The following is a 27,203-nucleotide window of genomic DNA, read 5'->3' as shown; positions in this document are numbered from 1 at the left end:
TAATGTGAGAAAAAAGAATGTATACATATATATGTGAATGGGTCACCATGCTGTACAGTAGAAAATTGACAGAACACTGTAAACCGCTATAATGGAAAAAAATCTTTATAAAAAAATAAAGAAAATATCTTATCTGGGGAAAGTTCCTCTAGTCCACTGTAAGTCAAAATTTTGAAATCAGTTTCTGTGACGTATCTGGAAGATGTGTGAAGTAATGTGCCAGATGTAACTAAATATTAGTTATTAGCAGTCCAGGACTCTGATACATAAACATGTTAATAATTTCACAATGTAGTGCTGGAACTGGCTCATACTAGCTCAGAAGATTGTTAAATTTTACAAAAAATTGCAAGCCAGTTGGTAGCTTGACATCAGTCATGGTGGGAGTATAAATGCCATGGAAATCAACAAATGGTACAAATCAGTGTTTTCCCCATCTTTCCTGTTCCACCCCCAAAGAGCTACGTGTTAAACATTTCCCAGGGCACCTTTACTTCATCTTCTTGGGTTGAATGCTGGTGAAAGTTGGGGGCAGGGTCTTAGCAAAGAGGAATGTTGAGCATAGGACTGATACAAAAAGTCCATATGTAAATCTAGCTGAAAAATTTCTGAGGAGCCGCAGTTCCCTGCTAGCAAGTCTAGTCTGCCTTTCGATTCTGATCATTACAGGAAAAGAATTCAAATGAGATCTGTTGTGGCTCAGCAGAAACGAATCCGACTAGTATCCATAAGGATTCGGGTTCGATCCCCAGCCTTGCTCAGTGGGTCAGGGATCCAGGCATTGCCAGGAGCTGTGGTGTAGGTTGCAGATGCAGCTGGGATCCCACATTGCTGTGGCTGTGGCTTTGGCCGGCAGTTGCGACTCCAATTCACCCTCTAGCCTGGGAATGTCCATATGCCGTGGGTGTGGCCCTAAAAAAGCAAGCAAGCAAACAAACAAACACAAAACAAAAAACAGCAAAAATAATTCAATTAATAGGGCAGTAAAAATATCTGAAATTAAGAATATTTTATTTTGCTTTTTAGGGCTGCACCCGCAGCATATGGAAGATCCCAGGCTAGGGGTCAAATCCAGGCTACAGCTGCCAGCCTATGCCATAGCTATAGCAACGCGGGCATGATCTGAGCCATGTCTGTGATAAACCACAGCTCACGGCAAAGCTGGATCCTTAACCCACTGAGAGAGGCTGGGGACTGAACCCACAACCTCATGGTTACTAGTAGGAATCGTTTCCTCTGAGCCACTGTGGGAACTACAAGGATATTTTATTTTTGTTGCCGGGATTCCACTGAACTTAACCTTTAAATGCTTGTTTCCTAAGTAAAAATTAACATGTAATAGAGAAATTACGAACCCAAAACATTTTACTTTAGTTTGAATCATTTTGGGGCTAGAACAGTGCTCTCAACTGCAGCTGCGTATTGGAATCACCTGGGTGCTTTGATGCCAGAGGCCCCTCCCCAGATCAATTATCTCAGATTTTGGAGGTGGGTCACTGCCTACCTTGTTGCCCAAGTTTTCCAGGTAATTCCAATGTACATCCAGGACTGAAAACTGCTGTGTAGCCTCTGGAATCTTCCCTCTTGATGGAAGGTAGCATTTACGGCAGGACATGGGCCAGTTTTTTGAAGTGTTCGCGTTTCCTCAGGGATTGGTGATGAACACAGAACTGTGAGTGGTTTGGATTTAACTTTTGTTGTTCTTGCATATTTTTAATAATATGCTATTTATTGCCAACACATCTTGAAGTTGTAGTAAAGGGTTTAAAAAACAGTGGGGAGTAACTAGAAATTTTGGAAAATCAGTTACGAACCAAATTTACTCTTCTTGTTGCATATAGAAATAAATCCAGATGAGGAGGGGGCAGAATTTCCCCGAAAGCTTGTCCTTGATATTTCTCCATCTCTGTGATAGTCTTTAATTTAGAGAGATTGTTGTGTAGACAGTCTGAAGTAGTCACTTCAGGTTTGTATTTTCTTTTTTGCAAAGTTTTTATTTGTAACTTTTCTTCTCTGGTTGTGTTGCATGAGATACATAACCCTTATCTAGTTATGTCAGAAGTGTAAGTAGTAAGTAGTGTGAGAAATGAGGTCCTAACTAATCCCTTCTGTGACTCTAAGTGGGTGGGGGGATGGTGTTCCTACTTCAAATGTGTTTAAATTAAAACAAAAAGCACCCCCCCAAAAAAAACCCCTGAGCTTTAGAAGTATGAGGAAATCCAAAGAAGTTCTGACTTTTTCCAAAATATGTTAACTCCCTTTTAAAAACAAACATAAAACACTCTCAAAACTATTTTTGGTGCCTTAATCCTCTTCACGGGCTGCCTACTAAGCTGAGCAGCCTAGCGCAAGTTTCAAAACAATTTCTCTGTTTTGGCTGACTTTTTTCCCGGAAATTTATTGACCATGAATTTCCCATTCTTGACATAACACAGTGACTGAGACTATAGTCTGAAGATGGTAAATTATCACACACACAAAAAAAATGATAGATTTTGAAAGAAAAAGTGAAAAGCCAGAATAATGTTGGAAATCGGGTCCAGATGCCAAATGCTGAAATAATGGCAGCTTTGCCAGTTAATCATATTTACTTGGAAAGCCATAGAAATGTTTGAATTAATTTCTTTATAAAAGCATTCCAGATTTTTTTAAAAGCCTTAAACTCCATGAATTTAATTTATGTAAGATCTTAATTTGAGTTAGATGACTTTTATTTGATAGCTTTTCTCTAGAACTCACCTTTGTTTTCACTTTGCCCCTGTATATAGATGACAGCAACTTAATTGGCAAAAAAGAAGGTTCTCACTATAACAGTATAAATATTTAAATGCAGACATGAATGTAAATCATCATCTTTAAGTGAAATCATCAATTTCATACATAGCAAAGGGGTTCAAGTCAATTTAGCTTTATTCTAACATTAAAGAAATTTCTATGAAGAAATTTCTATAAAGAAATCATACTGAAAAAAGAGTCCAGAGACTAGTTTTCAGAAATACTTTCATGAAAGTATTTCTATGTCTTATAGAACATGATTTTCAAACTTCTCATGAAGAATATGAAAAATGTAAGTAGCATATGCTGAATGATGTAGTGGATAGCTTTAATATTTCAGGTTTCTATTGATTTCATCTTGAATATAAATAGTTCTGACTTCGTAAAAGTTGTGAAGGTGACACTCTTGTGACAATTATGTGTCTAAGGGTTTATTCTTCTAGAAGGGCAAATCTCACAGTTCGAATAATGACAAGATGACTTAATTTGTTAGAAAGTTATGGTTCTGTTGGGTACAAGACCATGGGAACACATTTGGATGTTTGAACTTTCTGAAGCCCAAGAAATTTTTTAAGTGTTTTAATTAAAATATAGCACACAAATTGTAAACAAATCATACATATATTTAGCTTGGCAATACTTTATGAAGTGGGTGCATGTGTACCTACCACCTAGATTAAGATATGGAACACTACCAGCACCCCAGAAGTATCACAGATCATGCCCTGAAAGTTATTCCTATTATGACTTCTTTCACCAGAATTTTGATTCCTACTTGGGATTTCATATAAATGAAATCATACTGGATGACATTTTTTTTTTTTTTACCTTTGCTCAATATTTTATCTGTGAGATGCCACCAGGTTGTATTTTGTATTTCTTTATCAATACCACATAGCATTTCATGGGAAGGATTTATCACAAACTTTTTTATCCCTTCTATTTATTCATAGACTTCTGGGTTGTTTCCGGTTTGTTGCTATAATGACTGATGTTGCTATAAGTAATACTCTTGTATATGTCTTTTGGTGCATGTATATATATACATCGCTATTGGGTCTATGTGTCTAGAAGTGGAATCCTGAGCTTTAAAATAAGTATATGTTCAGGTTTTTAAAACATTAACAGATATTTTCCAAATGGGTTGTGCCTATATACACTCACACCAACAATGTCTATGAACTTCAGTAAAGAGGCCAGGAGGAAATTTTTGTATGGACACCTGGGTTAACCCAATACATTTTATCAAAATAAATATGAGGTAATGGAAACAGTGTAAAGGCTGGAAACATGAATTTGGGACATAGATCCTACTTTAGATGGCTAGAAAACCAGGCAAGAAAACCTGAGAATAGAACTATAGGAAATATCTGTTTTTAGGGAGAAATGAAAGACAGGCAGGAAAGACAGAGACATATTAGGCTTGGAGCAAAGAAAGTTCAGTGTTAAAGTACACTAAGGAGTTAGCTGAACAGGTAAAAGGAAGGGACAGTTCTATTATAGCATATAGCAAAGTGTTTGAAGTTGCTATACTTCAAAGAATGCTAAGTTGCTGTTGGATTTGGAAATCAGAGTATCATGGTTGATGTTAAGAGAAACTTTTTTTTTTTTTTAAGAAAGGGGGTAGAAGCCTATTTGCAGTGGAATAAAGAGAAGGAGGAAAGGAATTGATAAATCTAGGTAACTCTTCCAAGCTGTCAGTGCAAGAGATATTGAGAGGCTAATGGGATGAGGAGAGGGCACTGGATAACTTAACCTGATGAAATAGAAGGTTCATTAAGGAGAATTATAGGAGACAGGCTTGAAAAACTGCAATGAGCAGAATCTGGAGAAATGTGATTGGCTCACCAGTGTGTCTGTTTTTTGTCCTTTGTGCCAGAGTGGTCTCTGATGGGGTGAAAGAAAAGAGACAGTATTACTCTCTGGGGAATTTAATAATGTTCCTCTTTCTGCTGTTAGGGGTGTTTCAATGAAATATTCTTGGAAGAACATATTTGAAATTCAGTGAAAAATGTGCATTGATTAGTAAGGAGGCAGAAAAGTGATTTAGATATTCCCAGATCCTTTTTTTTTTTTTTTTTTAGAATCCCCATTTCCTAGCATTTTTCACCTTCTATTGTTTGAAGCTAGGGATTCTCAGCAGTATCAGTACAGTTGGCTCTCCATCTCCTTGGGTTCCACATCTGAGGACTCAACCAACTGTGTACTGAAAATATTTGGGGGGATTCCAGAAATTTTCAAAAAGCAAAACTTGTATTTGCCACACCCTAGCAATAAAAATGTCCTGAAGTTTATAAAGAAACTTCAGAGGATGGAAAAAATATTTCATTTCATGACCTCCATGCTTCTGAGGACCTGATGTGGCCTGATTACATGGTGTCCCCCAAATTGTTTGTGCTTTATTTTAAATGAACAGTTTTACATTAATGATAGTTTAAAACTGTTAGGTTACCCAGTATATAAAAATATTAGAGAGTTAGGTTACCAGTATATAAAAATATTAGAGAGTTATTGTTAAACAATATATGACCACTTTGATCTGTATGCAAAACCCAATCTTAACTCTAATTCAGGTCAGGGTTATATGAGGCAAGGCATTTGAAATTGAAAGAATTTCCTTCACTTTTCTTTTTGATGTTGACTATTTTATCTTACAACATGCCTAGTGTATTAAAATAATCAAATGGAAAGAATGTTTCATGTTTCCCATTCCTTGACTTATCTTTGTTGTGCAACATTGCATTTTAATGATAAGGAGTATTTTTTTTTTTTTTTTAAGGGAGAGGGCTGCTAATGGTACAGATGGCAGATAGTGGTCTGTCAGACTTTCAGACTCTTGATAATAAGAGGCAATTAGACATTTTTAGCAGATTTTTTTCTGGTAAAAGTAATCAAGAGTTCTATGTTTAGACTAGTATTTCTCAAAACATGATCCTGAGCAGCTGCATTAGGATCACCTGTGAACTTGTTAGAAACATGAATTCCTGGCCCACCCCATGCCTTCTTTCCCCCAAATGAGTCAGCAACTCCACATTCAGATTCTGATGCATGTTAAAATTTGAGGATTACTACCTAAGACGATGGAGAAGCCGATGGCATCTGTCGTTCCTTTTACCTCTTCATTTCTAACTTATTAATGGTCAAAACATAAATTAAAATGAAATACTTAGAAAGTGCTTCTCCTCCCTATAAACTTATCCTGTCTGTGCTGTGATACACTGCTGCACATAGATAACTTTCAGTTATTAGGGGGTGATTTATTTGTCTAGTGGGTTACCCATATATTTGTGGTTTTCAGTGTGACAGGAGCCAGCTCTTGCTAGCAGTTATGCTGGTGGGGTATTTATAGGTACGATAACAAGATCTGTTCCTTTACTGTTTTCTTTTCTCTGCTTGCTCCTATCAACTTTAACATACAGTTCCAGAAAAGCAGAACCAATAGGATAGATAAGAGGAGAATTAATGTAGGAATTGGCATACAGTTATGGAGGCCAAGAAGTCCCATGGTCTGTTTTCTGCAAGCTGGAGAACCAGGAAAGCTGTGGTGTAATTCAGTCTGGATGCTAAGGCCTGAGAATTGAGAGGCGATGGTGAGTCAGAACTGCCTGAAAACTAGGAGTGCTGATGGCCAAGAGGAGAATATGGATGCCTACACTCCAGCAGAGAGAAGGTTCTCTCATCCTCCTTTTTGTTTCTGTTTAGGTTCTGAACAGATTGGATGAGTTCCACTCATTGGTGAGGGTGATCATTTTTTCTACGTTTGCTGATTTAAATGCTAATGTCTTCCGAAGACACTCAGATCAGCTAAGCATCCCTTAACTCAGTCAAGTTGACACATGATTATCCCACAGGCTCACCTAAGTTCCATATAATTTGGCCCCCATGACTTTACTTCCCATTATTCCCTAGCCTGGCTCATCTAGTCTCATCAGTTGGGGTGTGTGTTTGTGTGCATGTGTGTTTTGGGGGAGGGGTTAGATTTTTTTATAACAACATGATACTCATTTCCAACTGTATGTCTTCCATTATTATCCTTCCACATTTACCTCCTCCCCCATCACTCCTCTAATTTCTCCTATCTTTAGTGAGAGCTCAGCATACCCATCTCAATGAGTAAATCAAGTCTAAGAAGGCCTAAGCAAAAGAACTGGCCAACTGGACAAAGGAATATGTCCAGACAGCCACCTGCTAGGACTAAGGCTCCTTTGGCAGACACAAATTCTATAAGCAGCAAGTCCGACATGCCCTTGCTGGCTGGTGAGGTCTAGGCATGCCCAGGGTGGATTTGGGCCTGGTAGAGACCAAACCTGTAGGTGAAGATGCCAGTGAGTTTGGCAGATAGTTTGGAAAGGCCTGCAAAGAACAGATCCAGTCCCAAATCCCTGGTCATTCCCTAGTCACCCTCTCACTTTTACTGTTCTTTTGACCAAAGCATGTTACACCTAACAATTTAGGACTGACTGAATTTCCTAAATTTCTACGATTTAGGACTGACTGAATTTCTATGTTTGTTTTGTTTTGTTTTGTTTTGTTTTAAATACAGTCATTGTATTAGCCTGCTCCTGTTGCTATAACAGAATACTGTAGACTAGGTTGCTTAAACAACAGAAGTGGGGTTTTGGGGGCTTTTTTTGTTTTTTTTTTTTTTTTGGTTTTTCTTGTAGTTCAAGAGGCTGGAGAGTCCAAGAAAAAAGATATTGTCCAATTTAGTCCCTGGGTGAGGGCTCTTCTCCTGGCTCGCACTTGGCTGCCTTCCCGCTGTGTACACGCATGGCAGGGAGTGAGTGAGAGAGAAATCAAGCTATCTAATGTCTCTTCTTATGAGGGCCCTACCCTTATGAATTTATCTGAAACTTATTCTGTCCCAAAGGTCCCATCTCCAAATACCATCGTATTAGGGGCTAGGGCTCCAACAGTTGACTCCATAAGCAGTCATTTAAAGATTCGTGCTGCTATTTTATCCCCACTGAGCTTTTGCAGCACCAAGCATGAGAATAGGCAGTCAGTTAAATTTTGCTGGCTAATTGATATCTATATACTATGTATAGTAAATAAGTATAGATTTTAAAAACATTGAATAAATACCTTTCTATAAATCTGGACTCATTGCCTTTTAAAGTTTCTGCTGTATTGATTAAGCTTTTACTTGTCCTGTAATTCATTTTCCCTCTAGAGAGGAAACAAAAAGGGCTAGAAACAGTAGCACCACTGAAAGCAGCCTTGCTCAGGTCAGGAACTGCAGCATAATTATCTTTAAAATTTGCTTGCAGATCCGAAATTAAAGGGAGATATGTTAAAGGTTGCTGATTTTTTTTTAATCTAAAATAATCTGTCCTTCTTGTGCCTTACTCAGGACCTAGCCCTATTCCTGGGAAAGCATTTCAATAGCTAAAGCAAGTCAATCAATGAATAGTATTTACTGAGAAAATCCTATGTACCAGATTCACCCTGTTCTACTGGTAACTAGCTAGAACTATTTCTTTCAGAAATCCCAGTTAATATCCCCATTCTTTTTGGAGGTAGGGGAGTAGAGGAGTTATTTTTGACATATGGACCAAACCATACCACATGGAAAGAAAAAACAAAGGTCTGGAAAGAGACCTTCCTCTGTACTCAAAAGAACATATGTTTCTCTTTCAACCTGCTTATACATTTCAGGTGAAAAATAAAAACTCTTGGGTTCTAGTGTGTACACTTAGTTTGTTATGTAATGCACTCTATTTTCTCTTTAAATATGAACTACAGATTGTTGAACAAAAATCATAAAAATTATCAGATCAATACAGAATTTTAGATTTTTCCCCCAAGCCTTTTCCTAACTTATTTTTATCAGCATGAAACCCTCCTGAGAATATGGTGAGCTCTTTCCTCACTGATGTGCCACAGCCTAGAGTCTGGCAGTATTTACAACATCTACCACCCACAGAGCATAATTTTTTTTTTTAAGGTTGTTTTCCTCAATGTGGTGAGATCAGTGATTTCTATCAGCAGTCACATCCAAGTTGCTTCTGGAATTATTAGCTGTGTAACTAAAAGTTATTTTCCTGCTGTTTTTCCTTATATTTTGAACTTTAGATTTACAGAAGTGTTGCAAAAATAGATTTTCTATATATGCTTCACTCAGCTTTCTATAACATTGACCATGGTAACATTTATTAAAACTATGAAATTAACACTGGTACACTGCTGTTAAATAAACTATATTTTGTTTGGTTTTCCCCAGACTTTCTACTAATGTTTGATCTATCCCAGAATCAAATCCAAGATGTTATGTTGCATTTAGTCATCATGACTGCTCAGTTTCCTTTATAACAATTTCTCATTCTGTCTTTGTCTTTGACCTGGACATTTTCTGCTGTTTTTACAGCTCTTTTCAAATGTACCTTTCTGTACAATCCAGATACTTTGTAACCATTGAATAGAATTCTTTATTTTTTATACATAAATAATTTCCACATGGTTTTTTCTATGTTCAAAAAAACTTTGAAAGGAGCAAACTATTTGTAGAATAATAAATTTTTAAAAAAGGAATTACCCAGGAAGACCTCATTGCTTGGTATAACTGCCTTTTTACATGGCTTTTCTGCTTTTTGTATCACCATGGCCAAATACAGTGGATATAAACATCCTTAAACATTCAGAATAATCTTAACATGTGAATTTATTGGACAATAATTCTATTGAGGGTACGATAATCATTTGCATAAATTCCAGACTCTTCAGCATGGCATGTAAGGTCTTATGATTTGGCTCTGCTCATTCCTCAAGAAGTACCTTTAGCTATTCCTGAACATTTTCAAGTCCTATGTGGTAGACAGACCCTGTGAGAGCTTCCAATAATCCCTGCTTCCTTTTCTGTATGACCCTGCTATATCATCTATAATTCTTCCCCTTGAATGTGGACTGAATTTCACTGCTTTTTTTTTTTTTTTTTTTTTTTTAGGAATAGCATATGATAAAAGAAGGAATGCCATTTCTTAGATTATCATAACAAAGACTGTGGCTTCTGTCTTGGGTGTTCGTTCTTTAATTTGAGTGAAGCCAGGCACCATTTGTGAGTGACCCTAATGAGAGGCCCACTTCAGGAGAAATTGATGTCTCTGGCTAGTAGCAGTGTGGATCTGAACCCTGCTGATAGATATGCTGGTGAGCCTGAAAGTGGATCGTTTTCCAGCAAAGCCTGGAGATGACTGCAGCCCTGGATCACCATTGTTTAACTTTTAAGAGACCCTGAGTCGAGCCTAAATTCCCAACTTGCAGAAATGGTGAGTTAGTAAATGTTTGTTGTTACAATCCATTGAGTTTTAGGATAATTTTTAACATATAATTAATAATGTTCTATCCAACCAGACTAAAAACAATATCCCATATTAGTTGTACTTTCTCACATCTTGGTGCCTAGATGTTTGTCACTTATTTTGGTATTTAATCAGTGGTCATTAAGCCACTACCAAATGCCTGGCTCTATGCTAGTGGCCCAGATTAAAGACACCAAAATATGGTTTAAGAAATCCACAATTCAGTAGACAGGACAATGTTGATTATTAGTCACAACATGGCAAGTGCTGTAGTTGAAACGTGAATGTATTTGTGTGAATTTAAAGAGAAGTTACTTAAGAAGCAAAGGAGTACCCGGAAATTTTTTAAATAGATTTTGAAGGTTAGTGGGGTTTTATCACACAGGAAAGGCAGCTGAGAGAAGAATGTGAACAAAGGTGAGTGTGGGAGTCAATGCTGCTTTGCAGGGGATGACAGTGTACCTGGGCTGGAGCTGTGTAGGATGGGCCTTGTGGTGGAAGAGAGGACTGTTTTCCACTCTCTGCCCTGTTACACTCTTGTCCATCCTTCAAGGCCCAACTCAAATTTCACTGTTACTTTGAAACCATCTCTGCCTTTAATGATCTCCCCATTCAATTACTTGTCTCTTTGTTCTTAAAGTGTGGCCCTAGCAAACTCTTTGGAATGGTGAACAGTGTCTTTTGTGTGCCTATCAAGAACACTGCTGAGCAAGTAAAGTTAGATATGAATCCTTATTGATTAATTGAAGATGGCATTTAACTTTTGTGTTTCTTGAAGTCTAAGTTAAAATGATAAAGCTGAATATACATAATCAACAACTGTAATGCAGCACTGAGATACATGCTTGATAATGATGCTGCGAATACAAATGCAGCCGAATGATTGAAATTTAAGCTGATATTTAGAAGCATAGCCTTGATATGAATAGGCAAATGGAGAGTTGGCTATGGGAAGAGCACAAGAAAATGCACAGATGGGTCTGAGTGCTGCAAGGGTGGAAGGCTCTACTCTAATTGGAATGGAGATTTTTTTCCAGGGAGCAGTGTGAGAGGTGATTGGGTAGCACAGATGAGCCCAACTGAGAAGATGTAAGCCCTAATCCATGAAGGAGAAGCCCATTTAGTATTGGCTTAGGTGTTCTGGGATCCAAAGTGCATATTGTAGAAGATAAATATCCCTGTTACCTACCTGTGAACTCTGGTTAATACAGGGACATAAGCTCCTGAATATCCTACAGAGTATTTCAGGGAATTGCAAGAAGTGTTCCACCTGAATTGACAAGTGAGGCAAACTAGTATAGGGATACCACGTGTTCCTTCTGGCCCCTCTTTGGACTGCTGTATACTATCCCTCCCACAGAACTAAAGGAGGTTTGTTCTGGATGGGCTGTCACTGCTGCCTCTGATGGGTGAGGCTCAGAGCACTCAAGCTTCTGGCCATCTGTCATTATAGTCATTGTAGTTATGTTCCCCGTGTCACCTTTGTGCTGCCCTAATGTGTTATAGATTAAAAGAAAAAGAGTTATTTCAATTGCTGCTTATAGTTTTACACTCTACTTATATCTTCTGCCTCCCAGGGCTCAGTCATATGAGTTCAGCTCAGGATAAGCAGAACAGGGGAGGGAGCTGAACCTGAAGAAAAAATCTTAGTGATAAACTTGATGCTCTATGTATCTTTTCTTCTTCTTCAGCCCTCAGCCTGCGTTACTCTACCAAATGTGTTGTGTCTGAGCCTCTCTTTATTTAGGGACTCTGTAGTAGTCCCTCTGTGAGGTTGACTAAATATTTTCAGACTTCTCTAAATTCCTAGTAGGGAATATCACTGGGGCTCAGGCCAGGACCACAGCTATACCATGCTCAAGTATGAACACGGGATGCCAGACTAGGAGAAAGTTGCGTAGTCAGATAGAGACAGGACCAGCAAATACAAGAGGGAGACTTAACTGTATGTTGGGATGGATGGGGAAGAGATGATCTGTATAGATCCTGTAGATATGGGTCTTTTGCCTTTGCTTGACATTATTTTACTCATTCTTATCATATGCTTGTATGGGTAAAACCGTTTAAAAGTGAGAGATAAGCAAGGGACTAAAATTATTAAAATACTGATTTTTATGATCTGACAGAGGTATGAAGTCTTACTTAAACTAGAGCAAGCTGGAAGACCAGCTATGAAAGTATTGAAATAATTCAGGTGTGGAGTGATGAGCATGCCTTTTACTTTCCATGCCTGTCACAAAACTCAAAGTGAAGTTTTGCACTGACTTGTAGTAGCTGTCATTTATCCAGATTTAGAATATGATTGCCTTTCATTTTTCAAATTACGTACATGTTTTCTTTGTGTCATTGGTCTTTAGGTTTTATCTTACTTGATTTTCCTTATAACCTATCACATATTACTTTTTAGAAGTAAATAGACCATATGTAATAAACTTTTTCATTCATGTATTTTTATTGCTAGTAGTGGCAAGCAAGACTGGAGATGAATGATGCTTATAAAGAGCCAAGGATTTTACAAAGGACTGGGTTAAGAGATGTCACCTAGTGGATGAATAGTGGTGTAACTGGGAATTGGAGAACAAGGTTAAGATGACATTAGTAACTTTTAAATTTGAAATGACAAATAGTTAGCTATGTTAGAGAAATTGTTATTGAAGTCTTAAGTATGTACTTCTCCACACTCAATTTTAAAGATCAGTGATCAAAACTGGATAATGGCTTGAATAATACAGGGTTCAGTAAGACTCTGCTCCTTTACAAGGCTGGATGGATGGAGGATTCAGAAGAGTGGTGTGATCAGAGTTCCCAGGGAATTCACAATGAGTGGATGTACTCATCTCTATCAGAGTAGTGACTGTGTGGGAAAGACAGTACGTGCTAGGTGTTGGAACTTACTAATTAGTGAGCACTCTTGATCTTCAAAACTTATAAAGAATATAAAGAAATAATGAGATTAGCAAAAAAAAAAGTATAATTGACAAATTCTGGAAGATATAGCACAAGAGTTTGCAAACTCAACTGCCTACAAGGTGCAGGCACATCATCGTAAATGAGTCAAGTGGCCAGGGTGTAATATAAAGAGGAGTAGTGCAGGGAGGGTGGACTAAAGTTCCTTTGGCAACCAGGCCCCCCCACCCCCACCCCCACCATCCTTAGGTGCTTTCCAGAATTTACCACATTAGCATAAACCCAGTTATGGTGGAAAGGGGCATATTATAAATAACAAGACACCTATTTCACCTTTATGGCTCTGAAGTATATTCAGTAACTGAAGACAAAAGACCAAATATTGTGACAAAAGATGTACCCCCCCCTTTTTTTTCTTACTAGGGCTGCACTCGCAGCATATGGAGCTTCTCAGGCTAAGGATGGAATCAGAGCTGCAGCTGCCGGCCTATGCCACAGCCATAGCAACGCCAGATAGGAGCCGTGTCTGTGACCTACACCACAGCTCATAGCAATGCCGCATCCTTAACCCACTGAGCGAGGCTAGGGATCACACCCACAACTTCATGGTTCCTAGTCACATTCGTTTCCACTGTGCCATGACAGGAACTCCCCAGTGTTCTTAATGCTCAGAAAATTATAAGGGTTTTGATAGCCATGAGCCAGGAACCTTGGATGAAGACCAAATATATATTTCTTATAAGTCAATGTAGCAGTGGGGGGGGGGGGTAAGGGCTAGGAGTCTGGACTAGCCCCAGTAAAGAGATGAATAAGCCCTTTGGTATTAGGGCAGAAAGAGTGTGGCTGCCACATTTTTTATGTGACAGCAAATCTCAAAATAGGAAAAAAAAAGTTGTCAAATGTGCATCTTTTAACATTCACTCTATGTGACAAAAAGACAATTTACATCCAGGTTTCCAAAGGTTTAGTTTATGGGCTATGAAGTCAGCTTTGGGGTTTCAATCCCAGTTTTGTTTTCAGGTTATGATGGTATTTATGTGGTTACTGTGTACTAGAAAGTATAGTAAGTTTTCTGCATGTGTTATCTCAGTGATTCCTTATGAGACCCCTGAAGTAGGTGGTATTATCCCACCTTTGATACTGAAGGATATGAAGGCTTTGACAGGGTAGGTAACTTGCCCAAGGTCACTTGTCTAAGTAAGTGGTACCATCATGTTTTGGAGCCAAACTGGCTGACTGTAGAGCATGAACTTCACTGCAACTTTCTCTATAGATTTGTTGATAACACACTTCTAACTTTCTTTGAGTTTTTGTTTAAAAAAATCAAATGTAATAAATACCAAACATTGGCATTTATTTACCTGGCACTAAGTTCCAGGGAAGTTGCTCGGTGATTTCACGTTTGATAGCTATAACTATTAGTTTTTCTTATTCCTCATAGGAGATTCTACCTTTTAATTGGTACCCACTTTGCCCATTCAAAAGGAATAATCCCTTGCCCTTTCCCTGTCCCTTTAATTCTAGTCACTGTTTACATTTTCATGTGTCCTCTTTAACTTCTGGGAGCAATTGGGGATGAAGATGAGAAGAGACCCAGCCCACCTGAGATTCCTGCTCACTGATTATTTTACCACTGTTCCATGAGCCCAGCACTAAAAAAACTTTCCTTCTAAACAGTGTACATGTCTCCCCATGGACTTCTAAAACAAAAAATCATGGCCCACTGCTGAGCATCTATCTAGAAACACTCAGTTAAAACCACAGGAAGAACGATTGCAGAATGTGAAAGCTTAGTCCTAACACAGTTTCATCTGAAATGTTATATTCTTTGACTCTCTAGGGGAGAAAACGAAAGGAAATAGAAACAAATCAAAGAATAGGGATGGATATGAGGAGGAATCCAGCCAAGCAGTAGGTTACCATACAGAAACACAGAATGGTTTCTACTAGTCAAACAAAAGCCTGTCATAGTCCCAGGAATCAGAGGAGCTGAACCTGAAAACAAGTACCACACATCTTGGAAAAAATGAATCTGTGTGAAGGGGAGAAAAGTAGGACATACATTCTTTTTCTAAATGGCTTGATAACTACATTGAGTTAGCAAAGAAAATTACTTCTTTGTAATTGGTTGGTGTAGAGATAGCAGGTCACTGGGAAAATAACCCCTTCTTCTTATTCTTCTTTTTTATACTTTTGAGGAGGGAAACTAGACATTTGGGAAAGGAAGGAAAACCAGACTGTGACATCAAAGAGATTTCTTTTAAGCCAGGATATTATGCTAGACTGTTATGTAGTCTAGAAGTTGCTTTAGAAGATTTATATGTGATTGATAAAAATTGTTTAATACATCAGACTCAGGAATTGCTGGTCCTTAGATCTCATAATTAATAGAAAAACTTTCAGCAAAGTTTTAAACCATTAAAACCTGATAGATAGTATTTCTTTGCTGTCACATATCTTAAGATAAAAGGAATCTTGAATGTAAAATATATAGAACTCAGATATGATACTCTTTTGTTAAATGCTTATGATACATAAGCCACAGTGTTGGGTGCTATAATTCACATTATGTCAATTCTTTAAAACCTTTCAGTGTCTTCCCATTGAACTTGGAATGAAGTCCAGACCCACACTGTGATGCCCTGTAGTCTGGCCTCCACTTCTGTCCCACTTCATCTGTACCACTGTCCCTCCAGCCACCCTGGACTTCCTCCTGTGCCGCTCACATTTCTAGCTCTTTGCCGCTGTAAGTCCTTTCCACTTGCTGTTTCTTCTACTTGTGATACTAATTTCCTCTTCTGTTTCTTTAAAGGTGGCTCCTTCACACTTTTCAAATCCCAGCTTAATGTCATAGTCTCAGAAAGACCTTCCCTGATTCTCATTTTAAAATAGCTTTCCCATCCACCCCACCCCACCATCACTGATTTCTGCCACAGTTCTGTTTTCTTCGTAGAACTTGTCTGTTGTTTCATTTACTCCCCCCCACCCCACCCGAGTCTATAGTATAGGCTCCACAAGGACAGGGACCTTGTCATTCTTATTCTCTTGTGTCACATCCTAGAATGGTGCCTGGCACACTTGACATATGCTACTTATTTTGCTAAATGAAGACATGCAGGACATTGGAAACTAATATTTATAGAATCTCACTTTTATATCAAGCATTGTAAGTATTGTTTGTTAGTTTATGCAGTTTATTATGAGAGAAATTTTTCCATCTCAATGAGAAAAGTGGAAACTTGGGTCTTCTATGGTGCTAAGTTATTAAGGAAATGAGCTCATTATATAATGGATCTGGACTTTCTGTTCTTCCACTGTGGGGTGTTGAAATCTTATTTAACATGCTTAAATTAAGTAGTTGGATTTAGTTCTGCTTTTCATGCCTCCAGCGAATTATGCATGCATTTGTGGGTATGAATGTCTTCATGAAATAAGCATCTTTTGGAGCAAAGACACTGTCTCTTGAATCCCCATAAAAGTGAAATGCCCGTAACATTAACACATATGATCCTTTAATTATAATCCTTCATTCACATAACAGTCTTGCAAAGAATTCTCACACACATTAGCTCTTCACATTTCCTTTCATGTCTCCAGTAGGCAAGCAGGGAAGTTATTATTTTCCTGCTGCAGATATGCTGCTGAAGCTCTGTGATATTAAGTGGCTTCTCCAAGGTCATGCAGCTGGTAGGTGGTGAGGGGCCCCTGGCCTCCATCTTCTGTCCCCAGAGCACAGTTCTATTGTCATAAGCCTCGTCCTCTTCACTCTTCGGACCCCAACTATCCTTTCTTCTCTGAGCAATTTCCTGAAAGTCAGTATTACGATGGGGTTCTTGGTAGGGAAGACAGCCAAGCAAACAGATTTCTGTGCCTGCTTCCCATTTCTCCCTGTGTCCCTCTTTTACCTCCACATCCCCCCCCCCACCAAAAGGGGAGAATGTCTCCATGATACCCTTACTTCTATATTTACTGCTCTGTAATATTTTAATCTGTGACAGTGATGAGATATTCTTTCTCTGATCATGTGATCAAATATGCTAATAAAACATGTCCCAGAATTTTTCAAATAGTTCTCTTCCCCCTCCATTCCACTAGTCCTATGCTAGTGTCAGTCATCATCTTTCCATTGTCTTTCAATGTTCTGACATGTTCTTTCCTCCAGTTTAGCCACCATCCATTCCACTCTCTCCACTGCAAACAGAGCTTCCATTCTACAGCGCAGATTTAATTATATTGCTTTTTCTCCTCACAAGTAATCACTGGCTGCTCTTCGCTTATAGCCTAACTCAGCCCTCTTCAAAATATCATCCTAGGGACTGAGTCCCTTGGCTAGTCCATCTGCCTTCCTGTTTTATACTATGTTCTTTTTCTAAAGAGAAAATTTCTGCGTGTTGTCTGTGCGTGCCATGCACTCTATCATACCTTTATCCCTTTTTGTGGTGTTCCTGCTTCCTGGAATGCCCTCTTTCCACTTCTCCAGTAAAGTTCAGCTCTAAGATAACTTCTCGTTTGAAGCTTTCCTGAACTCACCTCTATTATCCATTTTTCCAAAGAAGGTATTTTTCTTCCAGCCTTGCTTCCATGGCAGTTTGCTTGTACATGTATTAGGGCTACAGTTATAAGGTTTTGCTTTTAAAACTGTGGCAATAAGGTTTATCAACAAAATAGAATAGTTTAAATAATGGTGATAGCTACTTTCATTGCATTCTGTTGAGTACCCTTACTTCACTGGCCCTCGTATCATGGAAAGTAATGATGCTGCTTTATTCCTTTTTGTGATGTTAGAACCTACCATGGAACCTGGCATGCAGTAGTATGGTTTTTTTTGTTTGTTTGTTTGTTTGTTTCCCCCTGGACTTAAGTAGATTTTTGGGCTTTTTACCTATACTCTTCTATTCTTACTGCAATCCTCTGAAGTGGTCATAATGCTGTCATGTCTCAGATATAAGAAAACTGACATTGAAACAAACTTCTTTTTCACAGGGATCGCATTTGAACTTATGTGTGCTTGACTGTTATTACACTGTGTTCTTTTTTATTATGAGATCTTTCCTTATATAAATTGATCAAATATGCCATATCCCCTTCAATGTGTAGAATATATTCCTCCCCAACCTTGTATCCCATGAAAACTGTTAAAAGCAGGTGAGAATTAATACTTAAAGTGAACATAAAAGACAGAAAAAGGAAATTGAAGGAAAGGATTTTGTGGGGTCGGGATGAGATTAGCAGACATATGGCATGGGACGTAGCATCAGCAGAACTCCTTGTAGGCAAGACTTACTGGGGTTGCTTTCTATTCCCTAAGTGAAAACTTACCCCAAGTAAGATACACTGGTTGAAAATGAAAAATACTGCAGTTGACAAAGAGGTAAAATATTTTATAAGTACTTTAACATGTAGAGAATTCTATTCTTGGTTATGAAGGTGGCAGAAAAGGTTGACTTCCCAGGTCTCACCTACTGCCTGTGGTTTTTATTCTTCATTCTCTACAACTTTAGAACCATGCATTATTTGGAAGATTTGACAAACAAATCGCATATGTAATTATATCACTTCCCACTGAACATCTGCAGCACTTTCGTTTGGCAACAGGAAGTGCAAGAAAAACCAGGTGGGACATTGGATAAGAGGTCATAAAAACCCCTAATAAATCCTCTTACACAGTGACATTGTTGGATGAAATTATTGCAGAACACTTCCGGGTTGGTTTGGGGATTTTCAGAACGTTCAGTATTTTACAGGGAACAATACATTTCCTTTTCCCAAGGACATTTCTGACCAAGGAAGCTGCAGTGACACATTTTCCGGAGAGGAGAGAATAGCACACATTCACATTCACCAATAATCTTAGGAAAGGAATGAGATTTGGGGGCAAATACTGTGTTCTCAACTTGAGGAATGGTCATAAAGGGAACGGAAAGGACCCTATTTCTTCAAAGGAAGCAAATTAGTTGCAGGCGGCCTCAGACAAGTTGAAGAAACATCTGGAAAGACCGATAATAGACTGACTTCCTGAAATGTGGGTTTGACTATGATGACTTCAGACAGGAAGCTTATGTTTCTTATCGTAACATTGGAAAAAGACATCAAATTTCAAAGTAAAACTGATTAACTTCATACAGAATTTAAATTTTCTAAAATAGTATGTTTTAAAAGCTACAGAGGTTTAAAATTGTTATATTCAGCTGTCAAACAGTTAATATACTCTTATTCATAGAGAATACTTTAAGAAAAATACATGTACTTTTGTCCATTAATTCCAAATATTATAATCTCTTTGAATTGCAATATCCTGGAGGCAATTTCAATAGAAATGACATTTCATTCCTCTAAACCAGAATGTTGATGTGAAAAAAGTTTTAACTAGGATAAAGTTGAAAGAGCTACTGTGGAGAAAAATTAATAATCAGCAAAGAAATTAACCATTTTTTTTTAACATGACCGTTAGCCTTTCTAAGACCTCAAGGCAGGGCTCTAAGAGTAATCCTGGGAGTTCAAAAACATGTGCAATATCTTTTAGATTTTATACGCATGTCAGTATTGTCCATGAATATAAATTCAGGGCATTCTTTCAGGAGACTGGGAAAGTACTCTAGTACCACATTCCACCATCCTTCTTCTATCTTATTTCCCTCATTACCAACAAATTATAAGGCTCTGTTAATGTAAATGGTACCCTGTCTACTTAGGAAATATTTTTCTTCTGTGTTTAAAGGAATGTGTATATTTTTAAGTACCTAAACATGAATGTTCTTTGGGTCTTCATGTTGGCCATCTTTGCCTATATGAAATTGTAAAGCAGCCTTCCTTCCCATTGAAAGAATATGTTTTCTCCTCTTTCTTGTCTTGTCAAGGCGGGTATGTCCTGGCCTTTGACCAAAAGTGGCATGTAATCAGGCAAGTAGCAGCTCTTTACTCAGTTGCTGTTAATGAGGAAGAGTGCTTCTACATGAGTGCAGAAAGTGCAGTGTCCATCTAAATAAGGCTGTAGATGCATGCTTTTGAATATTACACAAAGTTCACACATCAGCTTCTTACCAGTTGAAGGTATTACATTTAAAAAACTTAAACCTTGAGTTTTCAATCACATGAAGATATTGTATATTTATTTTCTACCTAATATCCCATTTGTACGTTATGTCCAGCCAAGCAAATGTCCCAGTCTTCCCCTGACAGGCTCTGCTTTTTGCTATGTGTTGGCCCACAGGGCTTTCTCTCCCTGCAATGTGCTTTTTCATTTCTGCAGTTGTTAAAGGCCTTCCCATCTTTCTAGAATTCACCAGCTTAGGTGCCTCTATCTACTTTAAGACATATCCATCACCTCTGCAATAATTAGTCTTTGGTCCTTCAGTTAAAGGCTGTTATTGAGTACATTTTAATTCATTAGGAAGCTGTCCTATGTCCCGTGGGGGTTTTAAAAGTAAGAGAACACCTGCCCTCCAAAATTAGAGAAAATAAGACATGTATAACATAATCATACTACAATGCAGATTTGTATTTAATATCTGTATTTTACTGATCTGAATGGAATGATTTGAAGTTGCACACACACACATACATGCATGTATGTCATCTAAGGTTCACCTAATTATGGACCTGGAGTGATTAAATAGGAATGTAATGGTACTGCATAAGAGATTTCTTGGCATTTACCCTTTTGCCCAGTTGGGGATTGATTCTTTTATCTGTTTAGCTCTCAAGTTACTCTTTGGCTCAAAAGGAAATTAAAAGAAAATGTTTATGACATATTCTTTATTACTACAAAAATAACAGATATTTGTTATAAAATGATGTTTAGATAATGCAGAAGCTTATAATGTAAAAGGTGAAAATTGTTTTATTCCCACTCTTACTCTTCAGGGGTAACCATGTAAATAGTTTGTATATCCCTTTGGACTTTGCACACAATTCATAATTTGTACAGTTGTAAAATAAAGTATACACATATGAGTATTTCAAGATAGCAGAGCTATGATTTGAATGTAGGTGCCTGTCTGACCCCAAAGTCTATGCTCTTAGTAATGAACATATACTGTTTCATAATATAGTTGTCTTTAAATTTTCTCTTTAATATTTAGGTAGTTCTAATTCACAAGTATTAGTTCCATCATTCTAAAAACTCTTTGGTACTCTAAATAAAACTCTGAAATGTATTATTCAATGAACAATTTGTGTTTTGGAGAAATTCATCTTGTGTTTTCCCTAGTTATACTCTACATTTATAGATTTATACTCTACATTTATAGATTAATAAACCTATCTTCAAAAGAAAGATAATCAAGTCTGCATACAGCTGGGCCTTTCCCATGTTCCAGGCCTCTCTCTACATACGCACACCGTGACACACCCCAACACACACCCTGACTCTCAGTGGTTCTGATGCTGGAATCACAGTCAGCATTCAACATACTCTGACCTTTGAGTCTTATCTTCCATGCTGACTGTAGACATTGAATCAAGAGAGGTAGGTTTTGTTTCCCTCTGATTCTGTCAAGTTCAGAAACACACATGTGTAACTTCCTTCCCCTTCAGCGAGGGCAGAAGGTAGCAGAATCCAGCAGAGAAAGCTTTGTTAAAATTCAGAATCTCTCAAAACGTGGACCTTGCTCTCCAGGGTGCTCAATAATACCTTTAAATCATAATGGATCTACAACTTGTAGTTAAAAGTTTGTACTTCCAAGTACACTTCGGGTGTCTGTAGACTAGCCAGAGGACTTTATATGACTACTGGAAACATCATTGCTGTGGTAAATTAGAGGTCACTTGTTTGGAACTTGAAACACACAAAGCTTTGGACAGAGCCTATATCTGGAATACATCTGTAAGTTAAGTATAGGTACAAATTAGGCACCCAAATTGATTATATACAAAGATATTCATAGTCAAAGGAATGCAAGAAAACATTGAGTTTTGTTTTCAGATAGCAGAAACAGTATATGTACAAGTTCTTGAATATTGACTTTTAGAAGGAATTGAAGAATTAGAAGGAATTTCTAGTCCAGTAGTTAGAGAAAATACCAAATGACTGGGCTAGTAAAGTAATAAAGACTGATATTTCTGGAGTTCCTCTTAATGGCTCAGCAGTAAGGAACCCGACTAGTATCCACAAGGATGCAGGTTCAGTCCCTGGCCCTGCTCAGTGGGTTAAGGATCCAGCATTGCCATGAGCTGTGGTGTAGGTGCAGATGCCACTTGGTTCTGGCGTTGCCATGACTGTGGCATAGGTCAGCAGCTGCAGCTCTGATTCCACCTCTGGTCTGGGAACTTCCATATACAGTGGGTGTGGCCCTAAAAAGAAAAAAAAAAAAAAAGACTAGTATTTCTTAAGCGTTTAACCTCATGCCTCAGTTTCTCCATCTGTAAAATGGAGATGATAGTGCTTACCTCATAGGGTTGTCACCAGGAATAAATAAGTTAATGTGTATGAACCACTTAGTGCCAGGCAAATATTAAACATGTTAGTAATTGTCATTGGCACCGATTGATCATCCACAAACCCTCATTATGGACAAACATGCTATACATGAGATTCTTTCAGGCAGGAGGGGACAATAGGACCATGCCCAAAGTACATTAGCTGGCTATTTCTAAACAACCAAGCTATCTTTCAGCCTTCTCTTTTTAAGGGAAGAAATGAAACTGCAGAAAGTCTGCCATATTGACTGCCACTGAGAAAGGCTCCTTATTGAAGGTGAAGAAAATACCCTAAAATTAGGTTATAGTAATGGATGCACAACTCTGGTTATATACTAAAACCATTGAGCTGACACTTTAAATGGGTGAATTATGTGGAATATAAATTATCTTAATAAATCTCTTTAAAAATGTCTGACATTCTTAAGTTCTTTCTAGGCTTTTATTGGAATTTTTCCTATCTGAAAAGGCAAATGGGATAATACTACCAAAGGCTTTTCAGAGGTAATTCTTATTTGTGAAAACATACCACAAACTACAAGGTCTTAGGCATAATAACAAGATCTGGTATCAGTTTTGTGAATTCAACAATTTTATATCTGAATAACTTCAGTATTGGAGGGAGACTTTTTCAGATTTCACTGGAGAAGCTCTCACCTTTGTGTTTCTAATGCTAATGATATTTGTTTTTTAATTTCATCCAAGTGCTAAGTTTCATAGAAACTCCAATCAATGGCACATCACTTATATTCTGAAGGAATAAAGCAGTAAAATTGGAATCAGATCAATATGACCTTCATCAAGCAGTTAGGCCACACTTTAACGAACTCAAACCATAACTTATAAAGGCCCACCAAGAGTGGCCTTTCAGAAGTCAGTCATGGCAATTAAACAATGGAGATGAGATGTTTCAAATCTACTGTTATCTTCTGTTTGAAGATCAAATTCCTTCATTGTGGCTGCAGTGAAAATCCAATTTTATTTTATTATCTACACATTCAGCTGGTAACTACTGGGGCTGACATAAGCTAAAATGAAAAACCTAGGACCTTACGACATCCTTTCCATACTCACTTGTCAGCAACTGATCTCAGTGCAGGCTGTAACTGCCCTGGGAGAGGAGATTCCATGTGTGTTCTGTCTTCCACTTTGTGAGATTGATCACCGGAAATGCCAGTTATCAGTCTTCTGATGATAAAACTTGTGGAAAAGTGTACTTCAAACTATTTGACTATTTCCTGTTTTTAATGTTCACTTAAGTTTTTTAGTAGTTCTTCAGTTTCTAAGTCTTATAAAAACATGACATTTCCTATAAAAACATCTATTTGTGCTTTAAGTGCAATGGAGCCTAACAAAAATGGTGAGTCCAGTAGTGGCCCATTAAGTTCACTGAACAATTTTGGAATATCACAAGTTATAGGTTATTGGAAACAGGTTCAGAGTATGACTATAAATCAAAATAACTGGGCATGTAAATAACATTAGCTACAGGGCATGTAAATAACATTAGCTGCACTCTAAATCAAACTGATTGTCTTGAGTTCCCTCCTTCAGAACACAGCCCCCAAATGAATTGAAACTGTTTTAGTTTGGACTTAGCAACTTTTCTGCTCAGATCCTACCCTTAACCCATTATCTGTAAGAGAAGCAGGAGCACTCACTGTGTCTGCTCGGGGTTCTTTGCCTCTGTGTCCCTCAGTATGAATAGAAAATCATCAGGGCTCACCTGGGATTTTGGGTTGCTTGCTTGGTTGGTAGCCCTTTTAGTTACTGCTACTGGGACTATGACTTGTGTTACTATTTCAAAACCAGCTTGCTTATTATGACTGTGACATAGCTACTGTGGTGGAGGACAAAGAAATGTGACTTTTCAGGCCTTCCACTGAGGATGACAGCATTTTTATCAATTATTTTTTAAAAAATTGATATTTGACTTACATTATGATGGCTTTATACATATTATCCACAGCTTACATTATGATGGCTTTACACATATTATCCACAGCTGAACCCTGTGTTTGATTATTATGAGCATTCTTTTTGTGTCCAATTTTTTGTTTTCCCTACAGTTAATAATGGCCATTGATTTTGGTTGGTCGGTCAACTTTCTCCTTACCTGGTATTTAAATCTTGCTTTTTCTGTTACTACTGAAATTCTGTTTCTGGAGGATTGAGCATCAAATAATCACTTGTGTTCTCTTTCATTTTAGAGTTACCTTTTCCTCTGCTCCAGTGTAGGTGGATTGATCTATAGACCTGCTGTACTACCGTCAACTGGAAAGCTCTTTATGCTGTCATCCTGGGAATTCCTTCATCTCTCTTTTTTGTTAGGTTTCCTGAGCCTTTTGTCTTTCTTTCAGTTTATACCTACATTTTGGTATATTCTCTAGGTGCTCCCTAAAGAGGAAGTTAAATTTGAGATGTTTTATGTCTAGAAGTGCCTTAATTCTATTCTTAATTTTATCTTTTGCTTAGACCTGGAATTCCTTACTGAAAATGTTTCCTTCAGAGTTTTGAAAGCATTGTTCCATTTTCTTGTAACTTTAGCTTGCCATTAAGAAATCTGATGCTGTTCTTGTAGTTAATATATGTGACCTCTTTAAAAAAAAAAAAAAAAAAAAAAAAAAAACCTTTTTGTAAAAGCACCTAAGCACCTAATGTAAGATCGTTCCATTATCTCTGCTTCTTAGAAATGTTATGGAAAAGTGCCTTTTAAAATTCATTATCTCTTTTTAAACTGGAAATTCACATTCTTTGGTGAGGTGGGGTTAAGGGAAGATCTGAATTAACTTGCTTCTGAGTGGTTTTATTTTCTGTTTTCAGCTACAGTAAGATAGGTACTTCTCCTGCATCTGGTTTTCTGCTTCAGAACTTTTAACTGTTGTGATCTTGTTTCCCATTCTCTTTGACCCTGGATATTTATGTCTCATTAAAATTCATTAACTGTCATGATAGTAGAAGTGGGGGAAGGAATAGAAATGAATGTAGGTGTTGAAACTATCATGTTTAACTAGAGGTTCAGAATTTATATTTCATTGTATTAAATGTAATCTTGACAGTTCTAGCTAGCAGTCTGTAGTTTGCCAAGATTTTCCAGATGCTAGCTAGTACTGTCCTCCATCACACTGTATCACCAAGCTTTGCAACATCTTCAAATATATCCTTTGGGTATTTGAGGATGAACATGGCTATTCAGTAAGCCTTCTAAGGTTTTCAGCAAAGGAGATACTCAGTTCTGCTCCCCTCAAAGAAATTAGGCTGTCCTGTGTGAAAACCCCACTTAATCTGTATACATTGCCTCTTGTTCTTGAATTGTGACCAGAACTGCTTAAAAGTTAGTCAGGATATTTGAAGCAAATGCCCTTCCCAGCCCCCAATATCTCCTTTCTCTTTATCACACATATACATGTACACAGGGTAGTTACTCATCAACCACAACCAAAGGCATCTATAACTTCTGGACTTTGAACAGTGTAGTTTGGGTCTGTGACCTTAACTGTCATGGTTACTTAGTGCAAATAGCTGATAACTTTTAATAGTCTATCATTGATTCCTACTTTTTAGACCTTTCCTCTGTGCTTGCAGATAGCTTCTACTTAACAGGGGATTGAAGGTGACCCATAAACACACACACACAGTTGTCGTATGCACTTTATGTTTACAGGAAAGGGGGCTTAAATAAATCTGATGGAAGATGCCAGAATATTCTAGAAAGAATCAAGACTTTATTACAAATGCTGGAAAGGCCAAACCGAAGCAAAATAAGTAAAATTTTGATTGTGATATCAGATTTCATTTTATTCAGGTATCTAAAATGAAATTATATAAAATTTAAACTGCAGCTCAAAATCTGTGGGAATTTTGTGTTTGTAACTTTGAATGCAAAATATTTGAGTGTGTGTACTTAAACTTGTTTCCTTATTATAGTCTGTGACCTATCCCAAATCTCTCCTGTTTTAAGGTTGATATTTGAGTTCTTTTATTATTGATGTAGTATTTGTACATATATAACATTTACCTTCCTATTCTTAGGTGAAACTAATTGTTCACAGGAAGACACAACACCTAAAAACTGAATATTGCAAACCATCATACTTTTCACTTTCAAGTTACAAATGTACATTCCCAGTTAAATCACACTAAAAGATGTAATCCTCCTTTTTGAATCGACCCCTAAGAGGAATAGAACTTGCACCTTTATATAAGCTAGTTTTGTTCTTAACCATTATGTGTTTTCACTTGAATTCAAGAATTCAGATGATTAAAAATCATAAATCTGGATAATGCAGATGTTGGGAAAATATTCAGAAAAATTCACAACAATCTTGAGTAGTACAGTGATAACTGAAGGGAAAATGTTTTATATTAACTCAAGCCCTAAATGTCAGTAAATTCAGTTATAATACTGCATAGTATTCCTTTAGAGTTTTTTGGTTGTGATAATTTTCCTAAAATAGAGCCCTAGAAGGCCCAGGAGATGGGTACACCCACCAGCCAACTGCTGTGCTGTCAGTCCCTAGGAAAGCAGTTCTCCCTGCTGATAAACTAGTATTTTCTTTGAGCAGGCACTCTGTCTTGTAACAGCACATCATTTCTCTTGGACTTAAACAGAGAGGACCTGACTGTGTACGCTACTGGATCAGAAGCAGATGCTGGGTCATCTGAAGTGCAGTGCAGGAAGAATGAATGAAACTCGCCGCAGTGCCTGACCATGCACTAAAGACTATGAGATAGCCATCACTGTAATTATTGTAAAGCCTTCCCTCCCATTTCTTACAATAGTAGTTGATTAAAGGAAGAGAAATA

The 27,203-nt window shown here is 37.7% G+C and overlaps 1 long non-coding RNA gene across 1 annotated transcript; it reads left to right on the top strand.

The window, feature by feature from the left end:
• LOC106505717 lies at positions 1,531 to 27,194 on the top strand. The gene is made up of 3 exons (XR_002338147.1): positions 1,531 to 1,672; positions 9,719 to 10,040; positions 27,009 to 27,194. It is a non-coding gene; the product is annotated as an uncharacterized LOC106505717 (long non-coding RNA).

Source organism: Sus scrofa, chromosome 13 (assembly GCF_000003025.6).
Source record: "Sus scrofa isolate TJ Tabasco breed Duroc chromosome 13, Sscrofa11.1, whole genome shotgun sequence".
Classification (NCBI taxonomy): Eukaryota; Metazoa; Chordata; class Mammalia; order Artiodactyla; family Suidae; genus Sus; species Sus scrofa.
The sequence above is the reverse complement of the archived record's forward strand: the minus strand, read 5'-3'. Positions and strand labels throughout refer to the sequence as shown.